Genomic DNA, 20439 nt, shown 5'->3' on the forward strand with positions numbered 1-20439 from the left:
TCTTCAACCAACTAGTTTCCTATGGCTTTTATTTAAGTGCCTTTCGAATTTGCATGTGAAATATTTTTTGAGTTCACTGCACTAGGAAAGATTTATTGGTATTCGTGTGTTTTTATGCGAATTGCTTTCTCTTGTTCAAATAAGAACTGACTATATCTATATTGACATAATTTGGATTTGTTGGTTTATTTATTTTGCAAGTGTAATTGTGCATTGTGCTTTTCACATTTAAGATTAGCTCTTTATTTATATAAGAGGACGCATTAAAACCTGTAGCATTGTTGGTTGTGTTTCGCTGATATTAACGTATCTAGGTGATCAATTCTGTGGTTGTTTCCGGTATTGATTTCAAGAGTAGCCCGAAGGTTACACTTTGCACAGAAGGCATTTAGGAATTATCATCCAATATTACTTAAGAATACTTGTTTTGGAGTTTGGAGTATTGGATTCTTGTTATGAAAATACAAAGATTTAAAAAGATATGCAACCAAATTTTGTTATGCCATTTGCTCTGTGAAGAAAATGTTTTGACTTTCAATTTTTTTGATATAAGTTCATATAAACTTTGTGGAATGTTGTTTTGGGTTTATGAAAGAGTACCATTATCTATTTTTGACTATCTCAGGAGGATGTTGTACGTATTTATCTTGAAGGGGCTGTGATATTTAACGGGCTGTGATATTTAACTAAAATTGCATTCATGGTATTTTTTCTAAATTAAAATACATATTCTTGCATTTAGGAGAGGACTTAACTTGTCTTTCTAGTAAATCCTAATTCTTAATCTATTTAAAGTCCAAATTGCTTTATTTAATTTCTTTACCACTTATGTTAACATCTGTTCGTGAAGAGAGCACTCATGTTTAACCTGTTTTATCTATATTTAACTTCATTTAGCCCCTACAAATCATGATGTATTAACAAGGTCACTTATCAACACAAATTAAACAATAAAAAGGTGAAATACTCTTATAGACTTTAGGGGTAGGTCCTAATTTGGGGATTTGAGGTCCAAAAACTTTTAGAGCCATTTTGAGGCATGAAATGACACTCTTTGGGGTCAAAACTTTGTTAGCATAGTTCCCAACCCTCAATGTTGTTCTACACATCAAAATCTTTTCAACAATGTGGAAGTTACCTCAATAGGATTTTGGAGGGTCTAAAACCTTAATACTAATTAAGGGTTAAAACATGCAAAAACCTTAACCCTAATTATAGATGGCTATTATGTTATATTAAATATTGGGTCACGTGGAAAAGAAATCATTCTATTTTTTAGTATTGTTATTGTTTCTATTACTGCAAAATATAGTAGGCATAGTGCAAAGCCTCACTAGGCAATCTAGGCCTTACGACAACAAAGAGATCAACCACTACTATCACCTTATTGGTCCCTCTCCTGTTGTTCATATGGTTGGATGTTATCCCCACAAGGGAGGCTTCCCTAACAAGATTTAGAGATTAGATGACTAGGATTTCGAGCCAAATGGTTTCCTAAGGAGCTTCTAGATAATTTACCTAGAAATATTTTCAATAAAAGAGGGTTGACAGGTAATAAGAGTCTAATGGTTATGGGAGAAAGTATCAACAAAGCCTTGAAGGCCAAGATAAGAGTTACAAAGATTCAAATACACTTTCTATGAAACCCAATAAACTATAGGAAAGTTATTGTGAGCTAGGGTTTTTATGATATGCAAATTTACAACAAGTGAAAGCATATAACAACGGAGAAATATCCTTTTAATGAAAATATCAACAAAGGATCAAATACCATCAAGGAGGTAAGCAAGAGATTGGTCAAATTTAGTTTTTTATGGTTTTAAATGCATAAAGCAACATTAAATATCTAGACATTAACCTTCTTTTTTAGGGTCAAGAATGCAATTAATGTTGGATTTTGCTTTTATAGATATATTAAATGTAACTTCTACAAATAGGATAATAATATATAGATGCAAAATTACCATAAAATGCAAATTTAGACCAAACCCTAATCCTAGCTACCAAGGAATAAGGAAAAGAGAGAGTAAAGAGGTGATCCGACAACTAGACTAGTTCCTTTACTCATTTGGGAAATGGAGTCAAAGATGGTGAGGTCAATGGTAGGATGACTTGAATGAAGAGGTAGAAGATTAAATAGCTCATGTTAGAGACTTTAGTGATTTCTTTTAGTAGGAGATTTAATATCAAAGGATACACAAGAAGTTCATTTGATGGATTATTGAACGACACATTTTGCATAACATGTAGAAAGAAGGTTTCATGAAAGATTTTGCACTTTTTAATGACATAAGAGGAATCTTAATTTCAGAAAATAATAAGCAAAATTGAAGAAAAATGACAGTGAACTTACACTATTTAGTCAAGAATCACTTCATCAATTCAAAGATAGTCTCTCCATGCAAAAATATCCCTCCCAAGTCAATTCGCTCCATCATTCATCCATAACGACTAACAAAAAAATATGAGAATGCTAGTGCACACACTTAAGAGAGAAGTGGTGAGTGGGTGTGATGATGAATAAGTGAAAATGACTTCCCTCTATTTATATGAGGGCAACCAAGTTATTTTTCACTAATTTACAGAAAAAGGTCCTAAAAGTTTGCTTGAAGCATTCAATTAGGCTTAAAGGTCAAGAGCTCACCCTAAGATAGTTTTCCAAAATGATAAAACATAAGAAATATGTCATAGATCCTCCACACGTGAGTATCTCTCCAATTTCTGGATTGATTTTGTAGGTTCTTACACTTGCTAATATCGAATGGGGTGAAACATTTGATCCATCATTTCTTGGATATGCAGGTGAGGTTGAAGAGGAACGCATTGTTGATTGATGTCATTTTGATCAATAGAGCACACAGTTCCAGAGCAGTAAAACTGGTTATGCTCCTAACCATTAATGTTGTAATTTTGTTATGGAAAGAACAGTTATCTTCTTGGGTTGTGCATCATTACTGGTGTTGTGCTAAAAAGAGATTTTAAAAATAGTGATGACTATATTCAATCAGGTAGTTTGGAATTGCCTAAGATCACTGGTCACATGTGTGATAAATTAGGTTTCCATAATATTATGAGGTGTGCTAATGATTACATGCTGGATGAGATGGAATGCTCTATGCACGACGCCTTTATCCACTGTGATAAGGACAATGGAATCTAACGTAGGAATCTGAGCTTTTATAGAGTTTTTCTTTATTGGCTTGATTAAATTATTATCTTCTTAAATATTGATTTCTTCCTTTATCTACAATTCCATTATTTAGCCGATATGCTTGCTTTCTTGATAGATAATTGCTGGTGGTGGTGTTGTTGAAGCAACTTATCAGTGCATAGAGAACTTGGTAACCATATAGGTTCTAGGGGAATCTCTTTTGATCACACCAAGTTGAGTGTGTAGTCCTTGACTCTGAATGGTACTTTTGCAATTTTTTAGTTTTTTGATTCACAATCTCAATTTTGTTCAATATCTGTCTGCCTCTATTTTGTTTGTGGAATACAGATTTTTGTTGGGAATGATGTTTTCTTGACAGGTTGCTGGTGGTGGTTCTGTTAAAGTAACTTTATCGCTATACTTGGGGAACTTGGCAACCACTTTAGATTCTAGGGAATCACTTGCTATTATAGAGTTTGAAGAATCTTTTTTGATCATTTCAAAGGTGTGTGCATAACTACTTATTCTGCAGAGTATTGGAATGTAGGTTCTTGCTGTGAATGCTGCAAAAGATGCTAGAGAGCTTTGTGCTTTAACATCATACTGCTCAGAGAAAGGCTGACAAAATGCATCTCCCAAAGTACGAAGAATGACAAAATTTGTTTGCTTGTGTCCAAGATGACAATGCAAAACTTATTGACAAGGAGAGCCATAACCTCAAAGTGTAAAAAACCAAAATCCCTAATTCTAATTACTCTTAAAACCCAGAAAATAATGTTTAGTTTTAGAAGAAAGAAAGACAAATGAAACCTTTTGAGACCTATGATGGAAAAATCCAAAGGATGCTTGTTAGTTGCTCCATATTTTGAAATTTGGCAATTTTTATTAGCCTATTCCATGAATGATAGCATATTGCTTTTTTGATTTCTTCTAAAATATCGTTGCTAATTTTTTTAGCGATGGACTTTATCTTTTAAAAGAAAATGCGAGGAACAATGAGTAAAGTTAAAGTTATACAGGTGTGTGACTCTTACATAGTTTGCAAAATCTCTCTTGATCATATCAAAGGTGAGTGCACAACTCCTTTCTGCAGGGTATTTTTGTAATTTGGCAACATTTTGATTCAGAATCTCAATTCTGGTTCAAGTTGTTTGTCTTTAATTTGTTCTTGCTGTGCATGCTGCAAAAGATGCTACAGAACTTTGTGCTTACCATCATAGTGCTCAGACAAAGGCTGTTAAAATGCATCTCTCTTAAGTATGAAGAATGGCAAAATTTGTTTGCCTGAGCTATTTTTTTTTCCAAGATGACAATTCCAAGTTTATTGACAATTAGAGCCAGAACCTCGAATTGTTAAAAACCCAAACCATTGATGTGTAGTTTTAGAAGTGCGGATGCTGTTATGTTGTCCAATATTTTGAAATTTGGCAATTTTTTTTTTTTTCCAACTTTTTCATAAACGATTGCATATTTGCTTTTTTGGTTTTTGTAGCAGTGTGAGTGAACTGATATAGCGAAAGCAGGTGTGAGGGACAATGTTGAAGGAGGTGTCCTTGAGCTGGTTATGAGTAAAGTTAAAACTATACGGGTGTGTACTTTCTTACAAACGGATACGCAACGTTTCAGGGTCTGTTAATGGTGTCTTTATTTGTTAAAATTTATCACTTAGATTTTGACTAACTTGTCTTTTCAATTTCAGATTACAAGAGGCAGTTATAATATTTATAACAAAGAGGACAATCAAAATGCAGATGGGTACAAATATGAGGAGTCAAAATCCGTATATCTTGGTTAAGAAAATTTTTTAGTAAACTGAGGCTAGATTTCGTGACATACCAAAGCTGGAGTTTACTTCATGAACTGCCCCCTCAATCCTTAGTGTTTCAGTCATATGTAACTTTTTACGAGGAAAACCTTTTCAGGAAATTTAAGGATGCTTCTCCATATTCGTGGATGGTGTCCGTAGTAAATTTGATGGCGTAGACTAGTGCACTTATTCCAGGGATAATTTGAACCAGGAACTTACTGGTGGGGAATTAGTCAAATACCCAACAACATTGGCGATAATTGATTGAGCTAACCCCTTTGGCTATTTCAGGCCTACTTAATACTTCCAGGTTTGTTTAAATTTTTTTTTGCCAGCCAATACCTTATAGAGATTTTGTAAGTTCTGCTAAAGAATATTTCTTATTTGGTGCAACAGTGGATGCATTGTTACTTTGATTTCTGTTTTGAGATTAGTCTGGTCAAAAGGTCCTTTTTAAAGGTATTTGAAATTGGTAGTGGAAATTATTTGGCATGTCCTCAAATATTCAACACGTGTTGTCTGTATTTTTCCTTTTCAAACATCCCAGTTGCAAACTTGACAATGGTATAATGATATCTTTTGTTACCACCAACAATGTATAGTGGTATTGAGAGATCACTTATTGCTGTATTCTGGCTTGCATAGATAATCTTGGTTTCTTCAACCAACTAGTTTCCTATGGCTTTTATTTAAGTGCCTTTCGAATTTGCATGTGAAATATTTTTTGAGTTCACTGCACTAGGAAAGATTTATTGGTATTCGTGTGTTTTTATGCGAATTGCTTTCTCTTGTTCAAATAAGAACTGACTATATCTATATTGACATAATTTGGATTTGTTGGTTTATTTATTTTGCAAGTGTAATTGTGCATTGTGCTTTTCACATTTAAGATTAGCTCTTTATTTATATAAGAGGACGCATTAAAACCTGTAGCATTGTTGGTTGTGTTTCGCTGATATTAACGTATCTAGGTGATCAATTCTGTGGTTGTTTCCGGTATTGATTTCAAGAGTAGCCCGAAGGTTACACTTTGCACAGAAGGCATTTAGGAATTATCATCCAATATTACTTAAGAATACTTGTTTTGGAGTTTGGAGTATTGGATTCTTGTTATGAAAATACAAAGATTTAAAAAGATATGCAACCAAATTTTGTTATGCCATTTGCTCTGTGAAGAAAATGTTTTGACTTTCAATTTTTTTGATATAAGTTCATATAAACTTTGTGGAATGTTGTTTTGGGTTTATGAAAGAGTACCATTATCTATTTTTGACTATCTCAGGAGGATGTTGTACGTATTTATCTTGAAGGGGCTGTGATATTTAACGGGCTGTGATATTTAACTAAAATTGCATTCATGGTATTTTTTCTAAATTAAAATACATATTCTTGCATTTAGGAGAGGACTTAACTTGTCTTTCTAGTAAATCCTAATTCTTAATCTATTTAAAGTCCAAATTGCTTTATTTAATTTCTTTACCACTTATGTTAACATCTGTTCGTGAAGAGAGCACTCATGTTTAACCTGTTTTATCTATATTTAACTTCATTTAGCCCCTACAAATCATGATGTATTAACAAGGTCACTTATCAACACAAATTAAACAATAAAAAGGTGAAATACTCTTATAGACTTTAGGGGTAGGTCCTAATTTGGGGATTTGAGGTCCAAAAACTTTTAGAGCCATTTTGAGGCATGAAATGACACTCTTTGGGGTCAAAACTTTGTTAGCATAGTTCCCAACCCTCAATGTTGTTCTACACATCAAAATCTTTTCAACAATGTGGAAGTTACCTCAATAGGATTTTGGAGGGTCTAAAACCTTAATACTAATTAAGGGTTAAAACATGCAAAAACCTTAACCCTAATTATAGATGGCTATTATGTTATATTAAATATTGGGTCACGTGGAAAAGAAATCATTCTATTTTTTAGTATTGTTATTGTTTCTATTACTGCAAAATATAGTAGGCATAGTGCAAAGCCTCACTAGGCAATCTAGGCCTTACGACAACAAAGAGATCAACCACTACTATCACCTTATTGGTCCCTCTCCTGTTGTTCATATGGTTGGATGTTATCCCCACAAGGGAGGCTTCCCTAACAAGATTTAGAGATTAGATGACTAGGATTTCGAGCCAAATGGTTTCCTAAGGAGCTTCTAGATAATTTACCTAGAAATATTTTCAATAAAAGAGGGTTGACAGGTAATAAGAGTCTAATGGTTATGGGAGAAAGTATCAACAAAGCCTTGAAGGCCAAGATAAGAGTTACAAAGATTCAAATACACTTTCTATGAAACCCAATAAACTATAGGAAAGTTATTGTGAGCTAGGGTTTTTATGATATGCAAATTTACAACAAGTGAAAGCATATAACAACGGAGAAATATCCTTTTAATGAAAATATCAACAAAGGATCAAATACCATCAAGGAGGTAAGCAAGAGATTGGTCAAATTTAGTTTTTTATGGTTTTAAATGCATAAAGCAACATTAAATATCTAGACATTAACCTTCTTTTTTAGGGTCAAGAATGCAATTAATGTTGGATTTTGCTTTTATAGATATATTAAATGTAACTTCTACAAATAGGATAATAATATATAGATGCAAAATTACCATAAAATGCAAATTTAGACCAAACCCTAATCCTAGCTACCAAGGAATAAGGAAAAGAGAGAGTAAAGAGGTGATCCGACAACTAGACTAGTTCCTTTACTCATTTGGGAAATGGAGTCAAAGATGGTGAGGTCAATGGTAGGATGACTTGAATGAAGAGGTAGAAGATTAAATAGCTCATGTTAGAGACTTTAGTGATTTCTTTTAGTAGGAGATTTAATATCAAAGGATACACAAGAAGTTCATTTGATGGATTATTGAACGACACATTTTGCATAACATGTAGAAAGAAGGTTTCATGAAAGATTTTGCACTTTTTAATGACATAAGAGGAATCTTAATTTCAGAAAATAATAAGCAAAATTGAAGAAAAATGACAGTGAACTTACACTATTTAGTCAAGAATCACTTCATCAATTCAAAGATAGTCTCTCCATGCAAAAATATCCCTCCCAAGTCAATTCGCTCCATCATTCATCCATAACGACTAACAAAAAAATATGAGAATGCTAGTGCACACACTTAAGAGAGAAGTGGTGAGTGGGTGTGATGATGAATAAGTGAAAATGACTTCCCTCTATTTATATGAGGGCAACCAAGTTATTTTTCACTAATTTACAAAAAAAGGTCCTAAAAGTTTGCTTGAAGCATTCAATTAGGCTTAAAGGTCAAGAGCTCACCCTAAGATAGTTTTCCAAAATGATAAAACATAAGAAATATGTCATAGATCCTCCACACGTGGGGGGGGGGGTTTGAATCTTTCCAACATGATGTTATCCTCCAAAAATGGGCATCTCAATCAAGCAAGTCACAAAGTGGGTCCAAGTTTGCTCCTCACTCTAAGGGACATGGGTACATCTCCAAGTAAAATTTCCTCCCTCATGATGTCATCATCAAGTAGGCTCACATTACCTTCGTGGGGCATGCATGGATGATGTGGCAGCCCTAGGACCAAGCGTTGACATCAAAACATGGTGTGAAAACCCTTCCAGACCATCTCAAGTGGTTGCCATCTTCATTTGGGCTCTGGAACAGGGCAATGCCCATCAAACAGGTTCAAGGCCAACCTAAGGGCATCCTGGGTCCATTTGGGCACATCATCAATTAGGGCAATGCTTTGGCTTTTTAGCTCAACCTTTCAACATTTGGAGGTGTAGCATGGCACATATAACCATGTAAAGGCTCCTCAAATCCCAACGATCATCTCAAGGGGGCAACATCAGTGTCATATGTGCTCTCAACGCTAGGTTAGATGTCCTCTTCATTTTGTTGAAAAATGAGTCAAATCATCTCTTAAGGGATCTCTATTGCTTTCATGATGAACCATTTGAAACATACTCTCAAGATCAAGTGAGATCAAAACTATCATTAGGGACAAAAACCATTAAAGTATCATAATGGACCATATTCAATGTTAGGGGCACAAAAATACTTTACACAAACCTTGCTTTCAAATGTATTTCTAGCTCATGATTTATAAGCAAGTTGTCACACTTGTGTTAGGGATGATTGTGCAATCAACCCTATTATGTGCTTCCATCCTTAAGGGGAAGGACATTTCACAGGTAGGCTCATCAATCTATAAATGCATACGATAAATGTGGTTATGGAATGGGAAAGACTTAAGGGAAGATGGCTATAGCAATGGCACCAGTTAAAGGAGGCCCAACATCTCGAGTATAATGATGAGATGAGGGAGAAATCATGGAGGCATAAGTTACCCCTTTCCTTGTCCTACTTTTCAACTCCTTTGGTGTGCCTTTTACTTTAATGATTTGTCTTTCTTTGTTGCATAGCTTACGTGACTTAACTTGCTTTATAATTTTCAATTTCCCTTAAAGATGTAGCAATTTATCACTCTTTAGGGTTGGGACATTCATAAGTTCCTTTATTTAGGAATTAGGTGATGGTTAATGAGGTGGGTAGAGCTCATGCTAGAATTTTTCCCACTTGCTTATGTATGTCCCAACCATTGTTTGCACATTTCAATTTTTATTTTTATTATTTTAAATTTGTGGCTTCATATGATTTTATCTTTCTTTCAATCACATCAACCTCTTAGGGAAAATTTTTGGGGCCCAACTCAGAGATGTAGATATAGGGTGCAAGTCTTAATGACTAATGACAATCAACCCAATGAATGTAAATGGATATAAGGGAAACCTAGAAAGTGAGAAGTATGGATTTCCAGGGGCACATTATATCAATTAGTGCCTCCTACTAGTGCCCCTCTTAATAATGAAAGAAAAAGGCTTTAGAGGAGGTCACACTACACTAGGGGCAAAGGATAATCTCTCAAGTGAAGCATGGGAAGACCGATGCAATCAAGAGTATTCAATCATCCATCTTGGCCTATAATCCATATTTGTATGCCTCAAAGATAAAATAAAAACATATGATTAGAAAATGGTTAGTGTACTTTTTGATAGAGGAACCATCTTCCTTCAAGAAGTATGCTAGATGGGAGCGAGCACTGCTCAAAGAATAGGTGGAAAGCTTTGAAGTAAAACTATATGAGGATCATCATAGGGTTGTTGGTTGGTTGATTGACCAATGGGGAGAATATTTTTCTCCTAGGGGTTACCCACTTTTGGTGGGTAACAATTCCATAATTGAGAAAAGCATATAGAAGTGGATTATTGAAGAATAACACATGAGGTATTAGATTTTGTAGTATTCAAGTCAAAGTGTTCAGGGAAAACTTCATATACAATGCCATTTTATTTGTACTTGCATTTTCTAATAAAGGAAAAGAGTGCAAAGCATAGGCCTCACCTTCTAGCTAGGTTTTTTTCTTGTACGATGTTTCCCAAACCAGATCTTGTGTTTATTTGTGTGGATGGTGTCTTTATTTGCTTGCTTTTTCATTTTGATTTCAACTATTTTCATAAATCTGAGCACTAGGCTAACAATAATAAAATCTCAAATGGCTTGGAATGATAGGCATTTCTAGTCATTTAAATAGACCTTACTTTGTCTTGAAGGAGATCTTCCAAGTGTCTTCTACTTTAACTTAGATGTAATGAGGTATGATTTAGAATGGATCATTATATAATTTTTCATTTATGTTGATACTTTTTGGGTGGAAACAATGGGGGAATTGGCTTGTAGGGCACATTTTAAGGGCTAGTTCCAATTGGTTGATTTGGAGTTTGGAATTTTCTAAAATCAGTTTGAGGCTTCAAACTGCACTTTTTGGGGTCAATTTTTTTTAGCATAGCTCAAACACTTCATGATACTCTAGATCAAAATATTTCCAATGATGTGAAAATCACCTCAATTAGAATTCGTATTGAAAAGTTTTGCCTCTTGTAAATTGACCTACCGTATGACCACCATGGTATTGAGTGAATGCCACATTAATGCCCATTTCTCATATGTGGGGCTAGTTATGTATGGACTTTCAAAAATGCTTTTGAGTGCTCAAAAGCTTAATACTAATTGAGGGTTGAGGAATGTAAAACCTCTAACTATAAGCCTATATGGCTATCATGTTATGTTAAATACTAGCTAGGAAGAGAAAAAGTTCCATTCTTTTGCTTTTGTTATTGTTTCATAGTTGATCAGAGCATCTAGGATTGGGTTATTGAAGCACAAGAGAGGAGATAGACTATTTTTTAGCATCCATTCATGTCATAGTGTCTAGGGAAAGTCCATAGAGAGTGTCTATTTCCTTGTACTTGCATTTCGTCATTGAGGAAAAGAAAGCAGAGCATAGACCTCACCTTCTAGTTGGGTTTTCTCTCATATTGGGTTTCTCAAGGCACATATTGTGTTAATTTCTATGGATGATGTGTTCATTTGTCTGTTCTTTCATTTTGGTTTTAGTTATTTCCATAAATTTGAGCACTAAGCTAGTAATAATAACCTTGAGATCTAATATAGTAAATTACATGATTAAATATTTCAAAAGATTGTAGGATTTGTTGTGATAAACTATTTCAATAAAATATCAAAATTCAATTAAATCACTTAAATTCAAAATGATTTTATTAATGCTTATGTCTAATGCCTGTTTAACCGTTATTCTTCTAGCATTTACTTCAACACCCTCCCTTGCCCTAACTAAGCCAAGATCCAAAGATTAGATACAAATTTTGTAGTTTGGTCCTTGTTGGACATTATTGAAACTCAATAAAGCCATCTTCTACAAGTTGTGTAGAGTGACAACGTATGCCAACATGTTTGGTATATGCATGTACGATTAGATTCTTGGCTAGTTTGAGCACCCCTTGATTGTCGTAGAACAAGGGTGATTTGGTCTATTGCATATTCATGTTTGCAAGCATCTTTTTGAGATAAATTGACTCACATACTCCCTTCATTGTTACTCAATATTTTGCTTCAGTGGATGAAAGGGCTCTTACATGTTGCTTCTTGCTGGTCCATATGACTACACTTGTGCTAATGCTAGAAACATATCTAGAGGAGGATTTGCTATCATCCATAGAACTTTCCTATTTTGAATATGTATCTCCACACAACCTAGGGTCTTTGATTTTGTTATACATAGCACTAAAGTCAACTACCCCTTTCACATATCTCAACACTCTTTTTGCTGCAATTTAATATTCTACTTTTATTGATATCATGAATTTGAAGACAAAGTCTATGATATAGTTCAAATTAGGCCTAGTTGTTGTACAATATGTTAAGCTCCCTACTAGTTGTTTGTAGACTAACTCATTAATTGCTTTAGAATAAGTCTTGGTTGAAAGATTTAACCCTTTTTGTGTAGGGTAGACGTGATTTTTTATTTTGTGATTATGAACCTGTCAAGCAAACTCCTATCATATTTTATTTTTGAAACAAAAATGTTGGTACATGTCTACCAAACTTCTTCACCTGAGCAATAATGTAGGAGACATAGGTTAGTCATGTCAAAAGATTTACTCATATTAAGTTTGGTCTGTTCAATAACACTTGCCTCATTACTTGTTATAATGATGCCATTTACATATAGATGATATCATTACCTATGCTTTTAATGTATAGACTGGAATCTAGAGGACTATGGTAGAACCCTTGTATATCTAACTACCTACTATTTTAATGTATGTACAATGCTTGATGTTTGTTGTAGGCCATATAGAGCTTTCTTTAGATTGCACATGATATGTTCCTTGGAACTTGAAAACCCAATGGTTGATACATATAGACTTCATCCAAATCTCCATTGAGGAAGACACTCTTTACGTCCATTTGATAGACCTTCTAGCCAAACTGTGTTGCAATGTCTAGAATATTCAAGTGGTGCTCATATTTGTAGGAGGAGGTTTCTTTATACTCATTGCTCTCTTGTTATGAGAGAACCCTTTTGCAACCAACTATACCTTGTACTTGTTAAGTGTTCTATTTGTCTTATAGTTGACTTTGTACATCCATTTGTGACTAATGGGCTTTTTTCCCTGTTGGAGGATTTGTGAAATGATAAGTATGCTTTTTCATTAGAATCAAGTTTGTTTTCCATGTCGTTCTCCCATTTAGTTTTCCATGTTTTCTCCTTGAACACTTATGGCTGATAAACTCCTTGAATATTGGTTATAAGAGCAAAGTTGATTGTGTTAGGTTTCTTCTTCTTGTCTCTTCATGATTTCCCCTCAATCATTTCACCTACCGAACATCTCCAATGGTGTTGTGCTATTACGTTGAGATCCTCCTCATCTAATTCACTTTAGGCACTATGACTTGAGCTACCTATACCTATATCATTTGAATGCTAATTTGGGATGTTTGCATCATAATTTGGAAGTAGAGAAATACCTAGCTTAGAAGATTTTTCATGCCTAGAATCCTTCCTCTTTTTAAGAGTAATTACTTGAAGCTTGATACTTGAATCATTAGCCATAATGGACTACCATTTGGTAATTTTGATCTCTAGAGAATTCTAGAAAGGCCTAACTTCATCAATTATAATATATTTGTTGGAATTTAATTGGTTTGTGTCAACATCAATAAACCTATAAGCTTTATCACTATCACTAGACCACACAATCATCAATTTCTTTCTCTGTGTCTAATTTGGTTCTTTTCTTATGGAATACAAAATTAGGCAATAGCAGCACAAGCCTTAAGATGATTGAATTTGGGATTCCTCTTAGACTATGCTTCCTTTGAGGTCTTCTATTTCGCTTCCATCATTGGATATCTATTCAACATATATATTGTTGTAAACGCTGAATCAACTCAAAACTTGTGTGGAACACACTTCTCCATCATACAATTGGCTATCCTTGTGAGTGAAATTTCACATCTCAACCATCCCATTTTGTTGTGGAGTGTATGGTGTAATGCCTTGTTTAGCACTAAAGTTACTCTCTCTCTCTCTCTCTCTCTCTCTCTCTCTCTCTATATATATATATATATATATATATCACCATTTGACAATTGGGGTTATCTTGGGTGGTTCGGTGGAATGACTATTATCTTCTCCACCTTGCTATCGACATGATCAACTACAATGCTTTGATAAATATTGTTGTAATGGCTTCATGCCTATGAATATCTCTGTATTGGATCTAAGCCTTGTGAACTCTTAAGTGACTATACCTGTGGGCTAGCTTGGTACCGATAACTTCACTCTAGCCCTTGGGATGAGACGGAGGCTGATTTCTTTCCTTAGGAAAAATATATTCACCATAGATTTAAAAGTAGTAATGTAATAACTTAATTCTTACTCTACCATTTCTTTGAAATTTAGGAATTCATCAGACACATTAGATTTCAATTTCAAAAGTACACCCACATTTTTCTAGTATATTCATCATTAAAAATAAGGAAATACTTGGCACCAATGATGGATGTTGTATTCATTGGTATATAAACATCTACATGAACCAATAAGATGATTGTTTTTGCTCTCTAAGCTTGTCGTTCATCAAATGAATATTTGTGTTTCTTCCGTGCTTGGAAAACTTCACAAACACCTTGTATCTATTGTTGGTTGTTAGGAAGTTCATCTACCAAATTCGCTCAAGCCAATTAATAGGGGTGGGTCAAATTTAGGTGCCCATACTATTGATGCTAAAGTGTATTGATGTTCAATGCACTCTTGGTTGCCAATGCATTCTCCTTGACTTGTTTGATGTCCACCAGTTCAAAGAATCCATGATCCTTGACCCCAAGAGCAAGTCTTCTTGGTCTCTTTGTTAACTATGTGGAATTTGTGATTGCTAAAGATGACATTTAAATGGGGAAATGTTTCATAATTTGACCAACTAAGAGTATACTAAGCTCCATTCCTACCACATGGTACACATTGAGTAAAATCAACATTTTCGTTGTAAAGGAAATTTGCCAATTTCCTTTTCATACCACCATGAAATCTTCCCCACCATTGAAGATCACTAAATCCTTAGAGGAGTTTCCAGTAATGTACTTCATGAACCGTCCCTCTTATTAGTGTTGTGACACCCCCAAATTCATCTATGAAGCAAGTGACTAGGGATGTTTAATTTGTCTGTTTTCCATGCATACATAGAAAGTTGATTCCTCCTTTGTATGCTCTAAGAAACAAAATTTTTGTTGACTACCCAAATAGGTCGTATCATCTAGATTTTGGTTGAAAAACTCCTTGGCAACATTTGTACTTCTTTGATTTTGCACGTGCAACTCTAAAATATATTTTTGATTAATCATATAGTAAATATGTACACATATAACCTAGTAACATGTCTATATGTTATTTTTCGTTGGAGGTTGATTTCTTTATATTGCATTGATCAAATGAGAAGGTAAAGCCTTCTTATGAATGGTTACATTAATCATTCCACTTTAAGAATATGGATAGATTGAGATACACACTATAGTGAAATAAAACATACAAGTGTAATATAACCTTTATGTAGCTACTACAACAACCTCAAATTTTTGACAATTTCAAAATTTGGAGTTCCTCCCTTAACACTTTCTCAGAATTTTCCCATGAATTCCTATACTTTACCTCTCCTTTGACCTAATTTTGTTGCATTGCATCCTTGTAGGCTTAGCCTTAATCCTTGAAAGACTAGTGCTTTTTTTCCTGTGTCGCAAGTAGCAATCGCAACTTGCAATGCTAGCTTTCTTGGCCTCTAGAAGTGCAATTTACGACTTAGACCATAACTATCACTTTCCAACTTGCAAGTATAGTGCCTAATCGCTTATCCTATGGCCTCTAGAGATCCGATTTGCAACAAAGACTAAGTCAACATCTTTCTAAGTTGCAAGTCGAACATCTAGATCCTAGTGCCTTATCGAGTGCTTTCTACAAATGTGAATGACAACCACACTTTTCCTCATTGTGTGCGACTTAACCAAGTCACACTTTTTAAATGTGACTTCCCTCATGTGCCAATTTCTTATGTATTGAGGCCACTCCCCTCTCATTTCATTGTGCACTCTAGCGCTGGGTGAACAACCATCTCTTTGGATAGGATTTGCGGTAATGACTTTTGTGGTAAGTAACACATTTCCTCTCATCATGATTCTTTGTCTCATTATGTATGGGCACTAAATGGATTCAGCTACCCTCCTCATGAAAATTTATACTCTAAAACAGTTTCCTCTCACACCTCCATACGCCCAACCGTGAGATACATCTGTTCGATCTATCCCTTGACTATGCCCTTGCAGAAACTCCCAAATTTCTTCTCAATTCTCAGATTTGGCATCTGTGGTTTTGAACTCTCGCCCATCATTTCTTTTGAAAAGGTTTTTTGCCTTGAATTGCACCCTATCTCATCAAATAAGTCTCATTTTGTTTTCAAAGCTAGCCGCCTTTCGATTTCTCCATCATATGACCCAAAATCATATTCATTGGATGCAATCACATGAGTTCATTCCTTGAATTTATATAATTTTTTTGGGTGGAATTACATATGTCTACTGGTCAAATTCATATGGTTCATGGGTTGAAATATTAATTGAATCATATAGCTCATTACACGTTGCCCATATCTTCCATTTAAGACTTTGATTTGCGATTTTCTAAATAAACCCTTTTCCCCTGAATCACAAATCACCATTCCAATGCATACTTAGAACCTCTGTAGTCTAGAAATGTGATTCGTGACAAGACTAGGCATACTCCCTTTCTAAAGTCACAAATCACATTATCAGACCTCAGTGACAGTAGGGATTGAATATGTGACTACCATGGGAGACCTCTATCCTTCAAGTCACAAATGACACTACAATTTGTAATGAGACTAGAACCTAAATCTATGACCTGCACTAGACTCTGAAATTGAAATTGTGATTTGACCAAGACCTAGCTTTGCCACTAGTCTTGCTTCCTCCCTTCCTCAAGTCGCAAATCACACTTCTAATCCTCAACAATACTGTAATTTGAAAATGTGACGTGCACTGTAACTTGAAATTGCAACTTGCCTAGAATCCTCATTTGTGACCACTACTGATGTAATATACGACTTAGCCCTGTCTTCTCATAATTGCAACCTAAACCTTTGTATTTTTGCTTTCCAGATTTTTGATAAGTAATTAGCATTAAAATAATCTAATGTTTTTTGTATACACTAAACATTTTCAAGATGTGAGGTACAATTGATTGGGATTGCCTCAACATATCCTCTTCTTATGGAGAAATGGTTCCACCCATCATAAGAAGATTTGGTAAGAGTTTTGGTAGAGTGGAAAACAACATAGAAGGAGTTGTGGACAATCCTCCCAGAATTCCCATGTATGGTGATACTGCTTTCTATATTGACAAGACAATAGAACTTACATGGGGTAATATTTATTCAATTTTTTCCAGGAAGGACATCTCACAAGATGAAGAATATATCCAGGTGTATATCAATGTGAAGAAGTCTTGGCTACACAAAGTTGCCACACACCCCCCAATCTTCCCGTGTGAAGAGACTATATAATGGATTCTTCAACATACATATGAGGAGCAATGTATAATCAAAAGTGATTAGGGAGAACTTATGACATCATTTACATCAACATACATTGAAAATTATTACAAGTTGCCCAGACATCAGGATACTTCCAGTAGCAGGTGGTTCACTAGCTTTGATAGATCAACTAAAGACATATTGAAGTCTTGGTGGAAAGAGCCAAGTAAGTTTAGGCAGGGAGAAGATGGGATTTATAAGACTAAATCACTTAGGAAGGTTTATCAAATGCTAGTTGCTATGATAAACAAGCTTTATGGAAAATCAAGCACATAGACTTTTCAGGAAACCTAGGTTCCCTTGGTTCATGCATGTGCACTAAATGGACGATCTTCCACTGGGAAAGTATGATGGCATCCTCCATCAAATATAGTGCCCATGTAATGAAGAATCCAACAGAGGGGGAGTAGTCAGAATTTTATATGGCATCTTACCTATTGGATGTTGTGTGTACAAACTGTGACTTTGAAGGGTTAGGTTTGAAGTGGATTCCTGATTAAGAACTACCTGCGCACATATATTTCAACGGTTTTTCGAACATGAGGTACAACGGAATGTATGAGAATATTGTGGAATACTTCATCTCTTCTCAATATCATGTACTCTTCGACACAAAACCTCCATACATGTCCGATAGAGCCAGAGCTTCTCTACATGATATTGCAGATTGGATTCCTCTTGATGATTCTACTTACATTAAAGTGTTCGATGCCTACAAGCCTCCACATGCTTTGCCTACATTTATTACAGACAAAGTGGTGTTGCAGGAGGTGGCCTACCAACTCACCACAGGATTGTCTAAGATCTTAGTCAAAGCCAAGAAAGCTATATGGCCTATCTTCCCATTAGATATCAGGGCTTACTCTATTAAAAGTTTGAAGGAGGTAGAAACAAAAGATGAAGATTACAACAATTCAGGTTTCGGGAATTGAGTTTCCATAGATATGATCCGAGAGGCATCACCATTGGACATTGCAAAGCAATTGGATATAATTGGTTATATAATTCAACCACTGAAGAAGAAGAGGAAAAGGGAAAAAAACTCTTACAATTCTTCCAAGGCACTCGAATCAACCCTTCAAATTGAAAAGGGAGAGCAGCCAGAGCATGATACTCAAGAAAGCATGACCTTAGAATTGAGGAAGGCTATTCTTAAGAGGAAATAGGAGATGAAATCCAAAAAAGAGAAGTAAAAGAAACAAAAGGCTGAAGGATAAACTAAACAAAAGAAACAAGAGGAAGAAACTAAGAAAAAATAAGAAGAGGAATAAATGAGAAGAAACCGTGAAGAGAAAGAGATGAGAATAAAATAGGAAGAGGAAGAAAATATGAAAAAGCAAGAAGAAAAGCATAAATGAGAAGCTATCAAAAGAAAGAATGCAGAAGATGCAAAGAAGAGAAAAGAAGAGGCAACCATGAAGAAGAAAGTATAAGAAGAACAGAAGAGGAAAGCAGAGGAAGAACTAAAGAGGAAAGAAGAGGATGAAAGGAAAAGAAAGGATGAAGAAGAAGCCAAGATGCAGGGAGAAGCACTAGCCAAGAAACTTGAGCAAGATTTGATCGATAAGGAGCATGAAGATAAGTTGGCATAAGATAACAGGTTAAAAGGTTTAGAAACTATTGTAGCTAATACAACACCCTCCAAAATTTTGGCTTACACTCAATTTTAAAGCCTTCCTTGGTCTTTCATACTATTGTCGCAAATATCGAAAATCATTTCATGAGCTTTCTTGAAGTATTTTTCTCCCCTTTGCAAGTTGGGTTAACTGTCATCTTTCGGCATGATTGGCTATTGCACAATGTGAAAAATCCCATTATGATGGTTTCAAGGGTCTATATTTGTGTAAATGAGTTGTTTTAACTATGTAAACATCTATCACACTCATTCACAAAGTTTTGAGCACTGTCGCACAAGTGTCGTCATAGTTGTCCCAAAGTCTATCTTAAGTGTCGCACTTGTCGTAACTAGTTGTAGAGTGGTCACATGGAGGGAAATTAATTATTCATGTGTCCTGAGTGATCTATGTTGTTGTGTCGTCAAGTATTCTAAGTGTGAGATCACAGTCGAAGTCTTATCACTGTTCACATTAGTCTAACCGGTCTTACACTTAGCCATTTTTGAGAAGGCTTCTTGACTAAGCAACTTGGCTTCACCCAGCCTCCCTGAACTACGCAATTCCATTCCAATAGTTGTGACCTTTCCCCTTGGCACCATGCAATGCACAATTCCTTCTTACTAGGACTGCTGCACTATGCGGTTTTTGTGCTCAAGCTCCGACCTTGACCTTGAAAATTGCACAATCCTTCCTCCCAACCCAACCTTTACTGCACATTGTACAATCACAAGCCTCAATATCATTCCCTAACCCTATGAACTGTACAATTTCACAGTAGCCATGCCTCCCTTGTCTCCTAGAACTGTGCAGTGTGTCCTCTCAGTCATCATCCTCTCAGTCTATCCCACTGGCTCTCAGAACTGCGTAGTTTTTTTTCCCTCAGTCCTACCTGAACTTCGCACTACGCAGTCTTAGAGCTCAAGCATCACCCCTGGCTTCTTGAGCTATGCAATCATTGAGCCCTCTCTCTCGATATGTCACCTGGTTTCGGCTTAGTTAATGGATCAAAATGCACTATCTTAGACTAAGGGGTTTTTAGACTGATGTCGTCTCATCTTGAGTGAATTGTAGATGCATGTACTATATCACACCATGGCAAGATGATGAAGAAGGAGATGAAGGAGGGAACCTTGCTGAAAGACACACTTGTAGTTGAACACAAAATCTAATCAATCAGGAAAAAAAAGGGACATCAGTTTGTGATTGCAACTAAAGACTTAAGATCATTGAAGATTCCTTATCACCAAGTCATACGAAGGTGAGAAGAAGAGCATTCTCAAGCAGACACTCATCACTCAACAACAACATCAGCTTGACATTGCGAAATCATCATGTAGTCCATGTCAGT

The 20439-nt window shown here is 35.3% G+C and overlaps 1 long non-coding RNA gene across 2 annotated transcripts; it reads left to right on the forward strand.

The window, feature by feature from the left end:
• Positions 1 to 3188: 3188 nt before the first annotated feature.
• Positions 3189 to 5374, forward strand: LOC149220661 (uncharacterized). 2 transcript variants are annotated; one of them, XR_016249305.1, is made up of 5 exons: positions 3189 to 3413; positions 3531 to 3875; positions 4109 to 4170; positions 4647 to 4739; positions 4851 to 5374. It is a non-coding gene; the product is annotated as an uncharacterized LOC149220661 (long non-coding RNA). The 2 variants fall into 2 exon arrangements; XR_016249304.1 differs by lacking the exon at positions 3189 to 3413 and having other exon boundaries at positions 3421 to 3875.
• Positions 5375 to 20439: the final 15065 nt, after the last annotated feature.

Source organism: Pinus tabuliformis, chromosome Q, assembly GCF_031772625.1.
Source record: "Pinus tabuliformis cultivar Carrire ecotype Pingquan chromosome Q, CPIR1, whole genome shotgun sequence".
Taxonomy (NCBI): domain Eukaryota; kingdom Viridiplantae; phylum Streptophyta; class Pinopsida; order Pinales; family Pinaceae; genus Pinus; species Pinus tabuliformis.